The following is a 17,870-nucleotide window of genomic DNA, read 5'->3' as shown; positions in this document are numbered from 1 at the left end:
AGTTGGTATCTTTATGATATAATAGATCTAATGTAGGCATCATTTTGAATTTTCACTGAGACCATAAATAGGCAGATAATTATACTAATTATTAATTCCAGTCATCTTTGGAGGTGGCGAATGGGTGGATTTTTCCCACCCGCAGCCACCATCCACTTCTCGGTTTTTCTTTTAATTTCTTTATTTTAGTTTAAAATTTCTTATTGAATTTATCACCAATTTAAGTATCATCTTTCAATTTACGTCTTTAGAGATATCATAATTTTCTCGATGAAACGTAAGGGTACAGTACTAGCCTATGACTCAGTCTAATTCTCTCTTGGATAGTGTTTTGGCCATTACTATGATGATGCATTTAACGAATTTCAAACTCTACACTGCAATTAAAGTTCGTTACTTCAAATTAGCGAGGTTACATAAAGCCTTTTACATGGCTATCATGCTTTTCCAAATAGAAATAATAATAATTCAAATTAAAACTAGCAAGTAAAATTGTTAATTAGCTAAATATTGTTTGACATTCTAATTTGTATAAATTTTACTAAACTTAGTCCTGTGGAACCAGGGAACGAGCAGGGTGGGTTTTGGGTACCCTCTACTAATTTTGTATTTAAATATAAATTTACAAAAGTTTTTATTCGGTAGATATTCACATAACTTTTTAACTATGCAAATATCCTCATTCTTTTTACCGTCAAATAAAAGATTATGCTACCCTATGAATAAGACCAATCTCTACTTGGATATTGACTTAGTGACCACAAAATGCTTTTAATGAATTTGTAAGCATAAAATTAACGGAGCCGCTCGAGACCCCTATATATATATATATATACACTTTTATGCTTTCAATAATTTATTAATTTAAGTGTAAAAATTTATTTCAACTCATCTCCAATTTATATAGTATTCTTTATCGTGACCTTAGAAGTGTCCTTTTTTTTTTCCGGAGAATGTAAGGTTACACAAGTATATTGACAATCCTCGCTTGGCATTGACTTGGTCGTGGTCACGAAATACTTTTAATGAACTTTAAAGCCCATTTATAATTAGTGAGGTTGCTTCAAGCCTCTTACATATGTATATATATTCGTATTTGTTTTAGATTTATCTCAATTAGTCACCAATTTAAGTATTCTTCTTTGGTGATGTTAGATTGTCCTAATTATTTTTCCCGTAAAATGCAAGGTTACGCCGATAGGGAGCATTCTCATGTCTGATTTTTAGGTTGATTCAAACTTGGAAGTTTTTTTTTTCAGTAAACTTGTATTTATTTCTAAATTTGAGTCATTTTATCTTCATTCCATGTATTCTATTAAGATAGATTTTGGTCTTTTCTCCCACATTCATATATGCTTTTGAGATAATATTAATATTAAAATCTTCAATTAAGTTTGTAACTTAATTAAATTACAATAATTTCGGTATTTCATATTATTATGTGTCTTGTATTATAATATAGTTCATTTCTGAATTTTTTTTTTGCAACTCCTCATTCTCCTCATTAGTTACTAATATTTTAATAATTTTGTAAATTTGAGATAAATACACTGACATGTCAGAGAATAGATTTCATAGATATATTGTCCTTAATACGGTTTTAATTTTGCACATTGAGATTATTTCTTGCGCGTGTAGCGCGGGGTCATGTCTTGTAGTCAATTTCTACATCTAACGGTCACAAATTCTGATTTCATCTTTCAAAGATTATCTAAATTAGATGTTAATTCCTTATCCAGTATATATATATACATAAGCACTGTACGCACACACTGTAAGATCAATTGCCTAAAATCTACCCGATCATGATAATCTCATATGTATGTGTCAATAAACTGACTCATTTTTAATGCAGGAAGACCTCCCTCATTCTTAATTAAAATTACTCACCATATGTACTCATGAGGGACCACTAACGCAATTACCAGAACAGGTGAATGAACATTATGAGGTATTGAATCATCTATAGTGTTTTCCTCGATCACCAACTGCTGGGAAACGATGCATTCACACGTAGTTAATGATTTCCGAACGTCCCTTTCAATCTCACAACCCAATTGCCTAGAAAGGGAAAGGAAACTGACCAATCGAATTGAAAGAAGTCAACCGAATGGTCTGTACAAATGTACCCACATTGGATCTGATCAAACACCAATGAAAAGTTCACGATCGATCAGAAGCTTCTGTCAGTTGAGATCGATGGACGGTCTGAATTTAAAGCACAACGCCATTCTAGTCTTTGCACCCTTCCTTTATTGGATATCACTGCTTTGGCTTGCCAGTACAGGTTGGATGTATATGTGAATGATCGCCCTGTTATTCGATACTTTTGTCTCATGATGACATTTTACTGCTATTGTGGAAATAATGCAAGGAGCTTTACCAATGATTTGACAATATATTTAAACACGGGATCCTACATCCCTTCACACGAAAATTACAGCGATAGTCCTCCTAAATTTGTTCTTTTCTGAACAAATCTTATAAGTTTCAAATTTTGACTTTGTTATATACTTTTAATGCAAATTTGGACTGAGTGTTAACGGATAATGACGTGTATTATAATGTCGGTTAATTATTGAGGTGTCATATCGATAAGCCATTCTGAAATAAGAAAAATTGAAGAATAAAAAACGTTCTCCAACCCCTCCCCCTTCTCATGCTCCTCCAGCATTGTTAGCGACCTCATCCCGAGGGTTTGGGCCCGCAGTGAAGCCCTCACCCCCTAAAATTTCTCCCGAGATTGATCTCGATCTCGATTGTGATTTTGGTGGGTGGGGGCCTTGTTGGCAGCCCCCACCTTGGGTAACCACTCGTTCCGAAAAGGGACTAGTATTTTCTTTATATCTTGAATAAATTGCACTGTTGGTTTAAAATATTTTACAAATATTTTATTATGGTCTAAAAAGTTTTTTTCGCTACATGATGGTACAAAATGTTTCAAAATTGTTTAATGATGGTACAAACCGTCAATTGGCCCTAACGCCGTTAATATTTTGCTGACGTGGCGCGTCCTATGTGTCACTTTTGTTACGTGAAACCAATCATAATACGCCACGTCATTTAAGAGAAAATAAAATTTTAAAAAGTCCAAAAAATACAAAAAATAATAAAAACATACAAAAAAGAGTAAAAATTTAGAAAAAAAATTAGAAAATATTTTAAAATTTTGAAAATTATTTTGAAAAATTTTTATAAAATTTTAAAAAATTTTATAAAAAATTTTAAATTTAATATTAAAATATTCTTAATTTAAAATAATAAAAATTATTTTTTTTTTTAATTTTAATTTTAAATTAAAGTTTAAATTATTTTTAAAAGTTTTTAAATTTAAAATTATTTTTAGAATTATTTTTAAAAGTTTTAAAAGTTTAAAAAATTTTAGAATTATTTAAAATTTTTCGGTCACGTTAGCTATGAGGTGACATGTAGTAGCCACGTCAGCGTCGGCTTGACGGTGTCAAGCTCGAGTTGACAGTTTGTACCATCATGAAACAACTTTGAAACATTTTGTACCATCATGTAGCGAAAAAAACTTTTTGGACCATAGTGAAACATTTGTAAAACATTTTGGACTATCAGTACAATTTACTCTTATATCTTTAACATACTTTTAAAAACTTTTTTGTCTAAATTATTATAAACTACACTTAGAAATTTTGATGACATATAGAAAATATTTCATGGTGTTAAGGTTCATGTGGTCAGCTATTAATGCTCAATCACGATTTGGACTAAAACTGTATAATCGATTCAATGTTTTTGGACTGATTTAGCTAAAATAAAACCTAGAGGACTGGCTTTCCAAAAAGAATCAATTTATAGGACCACCATTGTAATTTACTCTCCATATACAATTGTCAGTCATTACACATTACAAATTTTCTAGCGGAAGGACCATATTGTACAGTTCCCAATATTTGTACTTAGTTTTGGATGAGGTCTAGGGGATTATAGACGAAGGCAAATTCTATAATGGAACGATAAATTATGTTTTATGGTTAAAAGTTAATTTTTTTAATCCTTTTAATATTAAAGACAACATTTTGGCCCATAGATTTTTCAATGATGTCACAAATCCATTATGCTGCATATAAAGTAAAATAAAATCGGAAGGTCGCTTACATGTCGATGATATGTTTATGAATTAAAACCCCTTTACATGTAAATGATGTGTTGATGATGTGTCTAATTTATATTGGACCGGTTTTCTTTTAAAATCGATTTATATGGTTCAGTTTACTTTTCAAATATTTGGTTTTCATTTCAATTTATGATTTAATCGATTGATTCATATAATCGGTTTAATTGTTTTTTGAGGTAAGACCACCAGCAAAGCTGTTGGCAACTACTTACTTTCGGTGGTGTTCGACGACAAAGGTGATGACAACGAAGTGGGGGTCGACGATATATGACCGTGAGGGAGCGGTAGCTAGTGGCAGTCTGCGGCAGATGAATCCGCTCGCTACCTGAGTCCGCCACTTCAGTCGCCCGCTACCTCTGTCTGCCCTCCCTTCCTCTCAGTGTCTCCGATTGTTTTTTTTTTGGTCGGATCATAACTTCCCATAATTAATCTCCGTAAATTATGGGATAAATAACTTCCCATAAAAAAAGGGGAACCAACCTCCCTAAAATTAAGGAGTACCTGCAATCAGTTCCTCTTATTTCCAGTTGCGAAAAATTAACCTGTTTTATTTAAACAGAGGATGTTGTTCGAGCTTAGTAGTAGACGGGCTTAGATTAAACTACAAAGTATAGGATTTTTATACCGTCCACCATCTGTGAAAACAAATTTTTCACAAGCGTCTCCTAGAATTGTGAGAAGTATCCTTTTTTAACTTTAACTCTAACACTGTGATCATTTATTTTGAATCATATTTTTGTAATTAAAAGTTTTAGAAATCACTAGAAATATGACATTCATTTCCTGATATAGTTAAAGTTAAAGTTAAATGAGGATACTTGCCACAATTTTAGAGTCACTTGTGGGAAAAATAGTTTGCAGTGAAAAGTATAAAAATCCCAATTATATAAAAAGACAATCTTCTTTTAACTTTTGTTTCCTGACTTCCATATTAAATATTATCTAATCAATAAGAGCTATTAATTTGGAATTAAAATAGTAAATTTGCTATAGAAAATTATCCATTAATATCTATTTCCTACTTACATCCCCCAGTCTCTCTCTGTTTTTTTTTTCTCCTCTCTCCTCTTTTCCTTGTGCGTCCACGTTTTTCACAACTAAAGTTAAACAATGTATTAATTTATTATTTAATTATATTTCATATCTAGAATTGCCAATGAGTTGGAGATAATGTAGATATATATCATTCGTCTGAACTAATAGTTAAATGTTGATTTCATATATTTTTTGAATAAATCAATAAAAGTAATATTTATACAATGATTTCCCAAGTTCTGTGGCTATACCCCTAAAATACCTGAATTGATTCTAATTAAGGTAATTAATTAGGAATTAATTTTTGGATGAGACTTGCAATATAGTTGCAGGGATGCTAGCACATCCCGAAATCGAATCCAACATTAATGGCGAATTCTCATAAGAAAATATGAGAGTTTCCTTATTTGGAAAGTTTATATAAATAGAGTGTCTATATGTGGAAATTTAAGTGAATGACAAGATAGTCTTTCTTACTTGGAGGGCAAGTCATTAGATGACTTAAAGTGTGAGGACTAATTTGTAATAGATTAATTAATAATTGCAATTAGATCCCTAGGGTAAACTCAAAACACCGTATATAGATAAGTTATCTTGCAATTAACCCTAAGTGCGATTGTCAATAGAAGACTCGAATAGTTAGTGTGTGTCTGAGAGAGAGAGAGAGAGAGAGAGAGAGAGAGAGAGAGAGAGAGAGAGAGAGAGAGAGAGAGAGAGAGAGAGAGAGAGAGAGAGAGAGAGAGAGAAGGTGCATGGCTTAGCCCAGAGTTGTCCAAGACCACCTAGATGCTTTCCTTTTCTTCCGTGGTGATTTTGTTCAAGCGTGGGTGACATAGAACGGACTAGACGGTTCGAGAGGAGGCAATCCCTGGCGAAGAACATGTTCGTATGGACAAGCTAGAGGCCAGACGCTTGGACGGTTTCTTGGATCGATTGATCGAACCAATTTCTACAAGGGTAAGTCAAAGGTTTCTTGTAGATATATGGGCTTCATTATCTATTTCGTTAGAAGGAGATACCTTGGTTAGGGATATGATCTCGAATGATTTTGATTTGATCAAGCACGTGTTAAAATTTTGATTTTACCGATTTTGAAAATTCCGCTGTGCACGTACGACGTTTTTTTAACAGTAATAACATATTTTTTTTATAAGTATATATTGTATTTCTTATGTGTTCATTATTGTCGCCATGATTTTTTTATATGTAATGAGAAATTTATTCTTCCCAGATATATGAGCTCCCCAAAAGCCCATAGATTCAAGTAGGTCCATGTGTATGCATTTGTGCAGGTGGCCTCACTAAGGGCCATGCACACATGAAGGGTTTTAAACTCATAACCTTATGAACTATTAAAGTGTACACACGTCTTAAGCATTTGTGCCAACCTTTAGTGGTTTATCGCCATGATTTATAATTTATAATTTAACAACAGGTCACACACTATTTTTAACTAGGTGAACGCTAATTTTATCAAAATGGATACTCACCCAATGTGTGGGTTAGCAATTGTTAGTTATATGCCCTAGAGCCGATATATGTATTTGGATAATTGCTATTTATGGCAAAAATATTTATTATGTTATTCATAATCATTTATGTTTAATGGAGCAAGTTCATAAGATACTTGGCAGATACTTCATTTTTAAATAGATGAGAATATGAGTGACGCGGTATTCTGATACAAGTTTCTTTAAACTGTTAGCACTATCATTATAGATAAATCGTAACATCTGTTTATATCTATGATTAGTATATAGATACTAATAAAGATGGAGTAGTGAGTCTTATGCTATTCGATATCTGATATCGAGACAGACATATGAACACTTATAGAGATAAGTGAATTAAACTGTGACGCGCAAATAATATTTACATGATACTTTGCTGTTGTCAATGAATATTATCTAGACTGTATTAGTGCATGTAGTCCTTAGACCTGACATGACATGGTTATCTCATACATAGATAATTAGGATTTTCTCATGCTTATATACTTATGCCAAGCATGGGTATCAGACAGACGATGGCCCTAGTTAGTTGCGTGTGGAGGTAGGTATCCAGTAGAGATGAAATTCATTGACCAGAGTAAACAAGGAATGATCCAATGTGTTTGAGTTATATTCTTGATTAGGAAATCCTTGGCCAAGGAGAATAGACTTAAATAGAAAAGAGTTTCTAGTTTAAATTATATCAATCTATGAATAGAAGCTCAGAGGTTCCATGTGGTCGAGCATAGGGTTTGACATCAACAATGACCCTTGCTAGATCAGGATCTGCAATGAAGGGACTTAAGTGTATGGCATATACAGTCATAGGTTCATCATGTCCCAATCGCACATTCGTCACTATTTGGATTATCATGATATATTGCTAGGCGTCACTCATGATCTTTGAAAGCCAAGGAGATTTTGAAAATTGTGCTTTTGGTTGTGGAAAGGAGTTTCCAATAATGTCAAGGTGGTTGACATTATAGTCTCATTGCCACTTAGTGACGAACCTAGTTAGTCACACTCAATAGAACGTGTTTGAGCCAAGAACTAATTGATCTTAATTAAGGTAGTTAATTAGTAATCAATTATTGGATTAGATTTGCAATGTAGTTGCAGGGGTGCTAGCACATCCCGAAGTCAAATCCAATGTTGAATTGGGACTTGTTTAAGGAATTATTATAGTGTCCTTAAAATAATTACTATATATAGAAACGTCTATATATTAGTAAGTGCATTAAGATATTTCTCCTTTGGGACCAATGTGAGTTGCGAGATAATTCACGAGTGGTTTTAGAAACTACTCAAGTCATTGAGACTTATTTGTGAATTTTAATTAATTGTGACTTAATTATAATTACTAAATAATCCTAAGGACTAATTGGAAAATGTATATAAACATATATAGATATGTGTTTTATATATGTTGTGCATGGCGGAATCATTGTATGAGATTGACTCGCAAAAGAGAAAAAGACTAAGGAGAGGTGCATGGCTAGATCAGAGGCAGCTGTTCCATTCCTTGCTCATGGCTGATCGGAAAAATTGTTTTTTGGGTGATCGGCCCATTGCACGTAGAGTTCACCGCCCGTTTCACCTTTGCTTGAGAGCGTAGTCCGATCGTGTTAGCGACTCGCGGAGACTAATCAAGTCGAGAAGGAGCGACCCCTTAGCGAAGACTCGTCCGTGTGGACGTGCTATAGGCCAAACACTTGGGCAGCTTCAAGCGATTATTCAAGAAGGCGATTACTTGGCGATCTTGCGGTGATTTTGCGAACGAGGTAACTATCGATAAACCCTAGTAGGATTGTCAAATTAGCATTATTTAATCATGGCAAAGTGATGCCACACATTCGGAATAAAATTCCGGATGTCGATCCTGCATGTATAAACGAATGAAATTTTAATTTATCGTTTATTTCGCTTCCGTTACATTTTCCGTATTATTTTCTAACAAGAACAAGTATAATTGAATGATATCAATCTGCATACCCCAATGAGAGGGAACAAAAGGTCAAAACGTGTTTATATTTGTCTTCCTCGCAATTATAAAAGTTCTTTCAACGTACAAACAATAGTTGGTTCAAGCGGTTCGACGTTTATTTCCTTTAAATAATATCTCGAGTTCGAGTTTTGTGAATTAAGAAAATTCTTGATTGTGAGCTGACCCGGTTCGTACTGCATTAGTCAGGGCCTATTGGACTTCTGGTTGCACACTGAGGAAAAAAAAAGTTCTTTTAACGTCAATGCAAGGACTAGGGCCCATTAAATCATATTTCCAATTATGTTCGAACAAGCTGAGAAGATTTTCTCCTTCGAAAGTCGAATCACTACGTTAAAGGTATGAAATTGATAGAAAATCTTACGCCTATATTTGTTAATCAATTGAATCAATTGAATCCAGCTCAGGAAATGGAAGGGGCAACCCATAAAACTGAAACAGAAACAATTCTATCTCTTCTGCACCCACTTTCTGTTAGAATCATCTGGGAAAGCAGGAGAATTATTCGACGGGAACGTCCTTTGAAATGGAAACAATCTCTCTCTTTTATTAGATATTCGTGAATAGAGGAATTTTTAATTTTTTTGTAAGACTTTTAATGGTTATTCATAATTTTAACGTAATTATTAGTTGTCCCAATTGTGTTAAAATTTAAATAACCAAAGAATCAAGAATTTAAACAATAATGGTTTATTGAGTTTTCACATTTCGCGTTTTAGATTTTATAGCATTTCGTATTTCACTTTTTATATACAGACCAGAACAGTTAACGACGGCCCTTTATTAATATATTTATTTAAAAAATGAAAACAAAGCCCTCATGTTAGTTGTCTTCCTTTGTGGAGAATATTCTCAGACATGTTTCCACATTAAGAACAAAGTATAGGGTGAGCAATATGACATAGCCGTTGTTGCTCTTCTTGGAAACTTGACAGCAAATAAAAGGTAAAGATTTATCTTATTTATTTATTGTCGAACTCGTTTGCGTTAATAGTCTCCAACTATGAGCTCTCTAACAAGTGGGAAAAAAAGAATAAAGATGAAGCCGCCCTTACAATTACAAGTAACTAAATTTATATCCTATATATATCAGGATAAAACATATATAAAAACAAGTTATATACAAACCACGACATGATAAGAAAATTATCTAAACAGACAAAAAGTATCAACAGACAAAAAGTATCACCATATTGTACTTTTTTTTATTCCATCGATGACGGCATACTAATAATAAAGAATATATTCAGCTGGCCGAGTTGTTTTATCTGTTGGGTGTGGGTCTAAATTATCTTTTTCATCCAGAAAAAGTCTAAATAATCTTTTACTACTATTAATATCCTTGTTAATCGTTAAATAATTGTATTACTTTTGTTGTCAACAATTTGAACAATAAAATGATAACCCCTAATGTTATAGTAGTCGTGTTATATATATATATTACTAGATGGCAACCTCGTTGCATATGCTCTTCTTATAACGGTTTTGATAATTTGCAATATAAGAAAAACAATAACTAACAAAGGCCAACATGGTCCCATCCTCCCCTAATTTTGAGATCTCATTTCTGATTGGAGTCGGATCTCCCAATAGTTAAGGGAAAAGGGGGCCTTGGGAGCGGCCATCCCTCCCCCTTTGAGGTAGCCAATGGCCTATAAGTTCGTTTGCAATATCGAAGGGGGACGGGTCGTCGCTGGCAAGCCCCCTCCACCCCCTCCCCTTTATCCTTTTGGATTTATTTTTTTAGTATATTTCATATTTTAAAAATAATTTTTTTAAATAAAATTTCACATCAGCATTTTAAATTAAAAAATAATAGTAGGATCATTCGCGAATGTTGAGAATTAGATTCAACCTTAAAATAAGTTTGAAACTAAAAAAAGAAAAGTTAAGTACTAAAATCAAAATTTCCCCTTTCTATGATTTCATTAGATTAACTTCATTGTAACTCTTGAAATCATTTGAATTTTTTACATTTTAAGAGATGTAAAATTTGGAAGGAGATAACTGAGGCATGATAACACCCCAAACATAGGCTTGTCTTTTTGGGTGAAACCATAGACCAATAATCAAACACACATAACCTCATTGTTTCAGATCAAAGATTAGTGATCATATTGAATCATATACTCTAGAAACTCTTCAATTATTTACACAAGCAATAATTACTTGATCGGTGCTTATTGTCTAATAAAATATTTTTGTCACAAAGCATTAAATTGTCGCTAACAAATTATGCCATTAAATGCATAACTAGTCGTGTGTAATCTATCCCATCAATTTATATGAAATTTACAATAATTTCTTATTTTACCATTAAAGAAAATGTTTCACCTATTCCGATTCCATTTCAGTGTATGATTTGATTGATAGTATTAATAATTATAAAAAAGTGATATTATTAGTCGAATTGCTTGCAGTTCTAAGTAAAATTATTTGGAGAGTTTTCTAAATAATATATGTTAAAATTAGTAAACAATTTTGGGCAAATTAAAAAAAAACATAAATTTTAAAACAGTTTTATCCTAAATTTTGTTTTGTAACAGAAAAAACTACAAGTTTTCTAAATTGTCTAAAAAATGACATTCGTTATAAATTCCGTCAATTTTGCCTATGTGAATTTTACGGGACCCACAAAGTTTACACATCATTTGATCATATTCTCTTTTATTTACAAAAATAACCTAAGTTTTCAGAAAATTCTCAATTTTGTTCCAATTTTTTATTTGTAATTTTAAAAAATACATATTTTAAAATTTTTTCAGCAATGGTCCCTGAGAGATGATGCTGGCTAGGGCCGACTTTAGGAGCACTACAAGGAGACCCAGATGAGGAGAGATGTTATTTCCAAGACAATTTATAAAACATATGGTTTTTTTCATTACATACCAAATTTATGATGAAATCGAGACTTATTTGAAAATTTGAATTTTTTTATTTAACTTATCTTATTTGTTTATTAATGAAGGTTTTATTAGTGTTGTTTATGATCGTTTAAAATGTCACATGTGTAATGCCCGTCAACGATTTCAACATTTATGTATCGAATAATCAAAGCACACACAAATTGAACATATCTAAAAATAACTTTTATAGTTGCAACTAACAAAATACTCTTCCAAGAGACATACATATATATATATATATATATATTTGTGCCAAATCGATGCCAAAATGTACCAAATTGAACATTCCCGAAATCATGCCAAAAGAGACCCAATACATGTCCAAAACATACCCAAGACCAAGCAAAAAATGGGTGATTTGTCAAAAATGGGTTTGAAGTTAACAGTCAACGTATGCAAAATTAATGAAATTTATAACGGATGTCATTTTTGAAATAATTTAGAAAACTTATGATTTTTTCTATTACAAAACAAAATTTAGGACAAAATTGAGAAATTTTACAAAACTTAGGTTTTTTTTTTTTGTAATTTGCCCAATAATTTTAGAAATTCTATAATTTTAATATACAACAACATGAATAAAAACTAAATCTGCCAAAAGGTGAGAAATTCTATTATCACTATCAATTATCTCTTGAAAAAGTTATGTGGGCTTAGTATATACATCAAAATAGATAAAAGAAATTACTAAATATAGTTTTTCTGTTAATAAATTTTGCTAATATACTTTGCTACGTATTGTTTTTTGGTAACTTTGCTATATCTCGATTTGTTTCAGAAATTGATAAAAAGCAAAAAACAAATCTTAAAAACCAGATAATAACATGTGATTTACCATTAGCTTATTGCTGTCCCATTACAACCTAGGAGTTTATACTCATCAAGTCTACAACTAATTGTAAAACATCAAAATTAACATGTAACAGAAAAGGAAAATTTACCTCGTCTTCTATATGTTTGATGTTGTTAAAGTGTCTCCCCTTATCCAATAGGTAGACCAAACTAGAAAAAACTAAAAAATCTCTCTTCTTAAGACATCTTGTGGAGATGCAAGTTCAATAATTCATGAAAATTTCACATGGTATCAGAATTAGGTTATTTAAACATTGTTAATCCTGCACGCAAGTGAAGGGCATCCAAGAATGGTTCTAGTTAACAAATTCACCCTGTCATATATATATATATATATATATATATATTTATATATTTGATGTTGATAAAGTGTTTTCAAGCAACGGATAAGTAGACGAGCAAGAGAAAACTAAAAATCTCTCTTCTTAAAGTATTTTATGAAGATGCGGGTCCATCCTCTTGAAAATGTTATATGGTATCAAGTCACTTAGGCATCGTTAACCTTGCACAAAACCAAAGGGCATCCAAGAATGGTTTTGCTGTTGCGATTTTCGTTTGCTGAGATGGTGATCCCGGTTATTGTCTCTTTCATCGGTTCTAAGAACTTTTTCTTCTTATTAATGACATATTTTATGAGTTATAAAAAAGAATGAGAAAACTGTCAATTTTGTCCACGAAAGATTCTCCAACCAATAGTTTTGCCCTCTAAAGATTTTTGCCAACAATTTTGTCCTCCAAAGAACATTCCGTCTAACAATTATGTTCCGACGTCAAGTTAGCGTCACTGCCGTAACGGAAGTATGATATGGAGGCTTATGTGGCCTAAAACAGTGTCGTCCAAAGACCTTCCCCTTCCGCTCCATCGTGACTGACTGTAAAAGAAGGAATTGGTGCCTAAAATCACAAATTGTAGTGGTCAGGGAAATTAGGGCTTCAAGATTTTACCACTCTTAATAAAATCAACAGGAGCGGCTGTCTAGGAAAGAAATTGGGTGGTCAACCTTATTCATTTGATTCAAGGTTAGCCAAGATTTTTGCCCCTCTGCCATCTCCATAGTGCTCAGTTTTGGGAAAGATGTGCTATCTCCGTGTTATATTGATACTGGTCAATGAACTTCCTGGACAGCTCGATCCAGGTGGGGATGCTGCGAATCAGAACGCCATGAACCAATTGAGTGCTGGTCCCGTCAGGCTCTCTTGAAATGTGTGGATCACGAACTATTCATACTCCTAGTATTGGAGCATCTTTCCTTGGTAGTGGCGGAGATAGTGCCGTGGGTCCTTAGTCCCATTATATTTGACGAAGTCTGATTTAGTCTTCGAGGGTAGTTGCATACTAGGGAAAAGACTTAGGTCCATATAACTAGTGTCGTAGCGGGAATCATTAGCCTGAATGGCCTTCATCATCTCCTCCATTCTTTTCAACCGTCGCTCATGCTTGGTCTTTGCCTCTGGAAGAGCATTTGTGGGTGGAAAAGCGACCGCATGAGTAGGTGTGCTCGGTTCGGGAAGAGCAATATTTAGGGGAGGTGGAACTTGGTAGGAAAGGCTCATGTGGAGTTATAGAGTCGGGAAGGGGAAAGGCTCAGTGGTATGAGCAAGAGAGTGTGCGCTCGGTGCCGGAAAAACCATCGGTGGAAGAGCTGTATAAATTGGGGCCCGGACCGACATGGACATCAGAGGCAGCACGAACATGACAGAATCTAATGCCGAAATCGTCCTTGGTGGGGGAGGGACGATTGCCGAAAGAGTTGTCGGCGACGGAGGGACATAAACCGAATAGGCAGCCGGCACGTGTGTCGCAGGGAGAACATGTGCATCATCATTGTCCGGAGCATGGGTCGATGGGACCAAGGGGGCTAGGTTAACGGTTGGCTCCTGCCCCAAAGGCGGGGTAAAGCTTGAGGTGGCACGGTTGGGGCCTCAAAGCAGGGCCACAAGCTCAGCCATGTCAGCGGCCATTTGATTGACCGTGCCCTCGAGCTCTACGATGCGCGCAGGGTCGCAGGATGAAGAAGGTGCCTGAGCTGCCAGTGATGGGACATAGGATGGTGATGTTCCTAAGTAAGCTAGTGGTGTGCCGGAGGAAGCCGATGGTGAGAGATGGGCCGTCGGTGCACTCGAATACACACGAGGCACATCCGCAGGAGTTAGCGATGGCGATGCATACATCATGGGCGGTTAAGAACAAGCCGAAGCGGGTGGGGTGACCTCCTCGAGGAGGATAGGCTAGCTCTTATCTTCCATCCTCAATTGCAGACGTGTAGGGTATTAGTGTGGTGTCGCCAGTTGTGTATACCTACGTCCAACAAGTGTGTAAGTGTAAGTGCGGGAAGATCCTGTCAAAGGAATAAACGTGTAAAACAACAAATAAAGACATGGAGTATATGAGATGTGTGAATTTTTTCAAAACACTAATGCCGTTGCTTAATTCGATCCAATTCTTGGATTACAAAAGATGACATATTTGATTTCAAAAGGAATCTAAATATTGAATCGACGTTCTATCACGCTCGGTAGTCGAAAGAGCGCCGCGTAGGCTCGAGTAGGGCAAAGATGCTACCGGCGAGCTAGTCTTAGGGATAGGAAACCTTTCGCGCATTTGCCCGTGTCCGGTCTAGCACGGCGTTCAATCATGCTATCTCTCGGCCCTAACTCTCTATGCGGGCGCGTGCTTAAGCTATCTCCTTCCTTTGGTCGGTGAGTTCCTCTCCAGCCTCAGCGAGCTCGCGGTGGAGTCGGCCACATTCCTTTCTTAAACGTGCAGCTCTCCGTGTGTGGTGACCTTGGGGTTGGCGTGATTGTAGGCGAGGCGCACAGCGTCAGTAGGGCCTGTGGCTAGCAAGTGAGCTTGAGGCCCTGATGATAGAAACTAGAAACGTATTCTGAAGTGGTGGAGAATGCCCGTTCTTCGTCAGTAGGGTGCTATGGATAGTAGAGTCTCTGTATGAAGCGAGCCTCACACAGCCGTTGAACTTCCTTAACTTGTGCAGACCTCTTCGTGGCCGAGGACGCAGTGCATGTCCATGTGATCTGAAAGGGGTGCGGTCTCCTTCGCGCGTGGATGTCCTGTAGGCTGTTGAGTTATTTGACCACCTGGCAAGGAAAAATAACCGTGCTCTCCAAGTGACTCAAGAGGGGAAGGCCGACGAATGTCGGACACCCAATGACCATGGGGCCACTGGGATTCTAGCAGGCTCTCCACCAGATTCACCCGAGTGTAAGGTCCAGCATGAATTCCCTCCACTCATATATATTGGGCTCGGTTAGCCAAAATATAGGGAAAATGCGCCGTATGAGGGAGCGGTCATCAATGAAGTAGGAGAACGGGTGCGTTGAGCCGAACTGTCGAATCTTAGCGATGAGCCAAATTTGCAGGAGGTGTGGGGATCCCTTCAACTTGCCACACCGACCCGTCTTGACGTAGTTGAAAGACCTTATGGTCTCAACCACGAGGGCCTCCATGTAACTACGGCCTCCTACCACTTGGAGGACAACGTGGGCGAATGCCCGTCTATGAGGGTCGGTACGTTAGGAAAGAGCGGGGTCCCGAAGATGAGGACCAGGAAACCATGACACACATCACGTCAGTGAGCTTTTTTAGGGGTGCGGGTCGCCCCGGTGTATGTCTAGTTGGTGAGCCAGGTGTACCTGATGCTCTACTCTCAGCCGTGGTGGAGTTCAGCTTGGGCCTCCTTAGTACAGATACCATGGAGGGCAAAAAGCCTACCTAGTAGCATAGCATACTGGTTAGGCTCCACGATGATGTGAGTGGGTGTCAGCCTTTGGATGAGGGCCTCATACTCTTCAATGGTAGGGGCTAGCTCGGTCTCCTGGAAAGTTAAGCACAACATGCTGATTGTCCTAGAATTCGATGGCGACTTTCAGGAAAGGCCAATTGATGGTGAAGGTTTTCGATTCAATATCTAAAATCGAACCATACAATGCCTTAATTTTCAAAAACATGTATGCAAATGCAGAAAAGTAAAACTATAACTGAGTCTTTTACAATGTACAACTCTCTCTGAAAAAGAAAAAGGTCTGACTAGAAAAAACTACGGCCCGACTCAAGAGAATTGACTTGGGGTCAGTTGATAGCATGGAGGCTAATTTGGTCCAACATAACGGCTCCCTGTTTATGCAGTGTTTTGGTATTACTTGGAAAAACTAACTAAGGATAGGGGCCCTCGATTAAGTGGTAGTGACGTCTCCAAAATCGAGCGAGAATCTTTAGGGGCTGGAGCGGTGGGCAAGCCACTTGGTTGTTCCCCTACTCGGAACCTCTTTCTAATCCTAGTTCCTATTGGTACCCATGGGATTTCGAACATGGTGCTTGAGCACAACTAAGATGAGGTGCAATGCAAGTACGGAAATTAAATGTGGGAAAATGAAAGCGGTAAATAAAGTAAACCTGGCAAACAGACAAACGAGATCAAGCTCAGACCCTTTAATGTCCCTAGTGGAGTCGCCAAGCTGTGTGAACCCCGAATATCGTCTCGTCGAGACCCGCATGCGTGCCTATTGATCGCGCGCATGGGAGTGTCCACCTTCCTGGGGGACAGGAGACGAACACGCGTGAGAATGAGTCGCTACTACCTATTTGCGACCCGAATGTATAGGGTCTGTGAGTTGCCTGGGTCTAGGGGTAATGGATTTCAACTAGTTGCTAAGGCATATGGTCTTGCGAAACCCAGAGTTTCGGACTCGGGGGTTCTATTACGTGTGGGCCTATATCCCGCACGCTTTATCAGTACTCTAGTTTGTCTATGGTTTGTCGTTTTTGATTTATTTACCACTTGATTAAGTTTGCTTGCCTCGATTGGTTTGACACCGTAAATTCGTAGGGCCAAGTACCCGAGAAAGGAGTAGGACCACACATCGAGGATTTGGCCCATTGTCCTCGCTTTAAGGTTCATTTGACCATGGTGGTCAATTCCTCGCATGAGCCGAAACCACGAAGAACTGAATTTACTCATTCCTAGGGATATAAAACGACTTGACCAGTTTAATAGTCGGACAACTGGCTCGCCAATCGTGATCCTTGTATTAATAAATATATAAATAAATGTCCTTACAATGTACTATCGAAATAAATACAAATTACAATAATTGGGTCATAGTCGGTTCGCGTTCAGCCAATATTCTGCTCGCACTCACCGTGTGTTTGAAAGACCGAAATTGAAATTAATGTGACGCAGGCTCACGAGAGTCGGAAGTCGGGTCCAAACGATTCAACGAGTCCTAGGAGGATCAATGGTCCTCAAGATAGCCGTGAGACCGATCGAGCTCCCAGGCGATTATCTAACGTCGTTTCGTGCATCCCAACCCCAGTCATCCCCTGGTTGGATGCTACTAAGGTTGGAATGATGACTCGAGGCTAGGTCGTATACCACACTCGGGTTGCGCGTACTCAGAGCGCTTGGGGCGTTGGACCCCGTGAT

Source organism: Punica granatum, chromosome 3, assembly GCF_007655135.1.
Source record: "Punica granatum isolate Tunisia-2019 chromosome 3, ASM765513v2, whole genome shotgun sequence".
NCBI lineage: Eukaryota > Viridiplantae > Streptophyta > Magnoliopsida > Myrtales > Lythraceae > Punica > Punica granatum.
The sequence above is the reverse complement of the archived record's forward strand: the minus strand, read 5'-3'. Positions refer to the sequence as shown.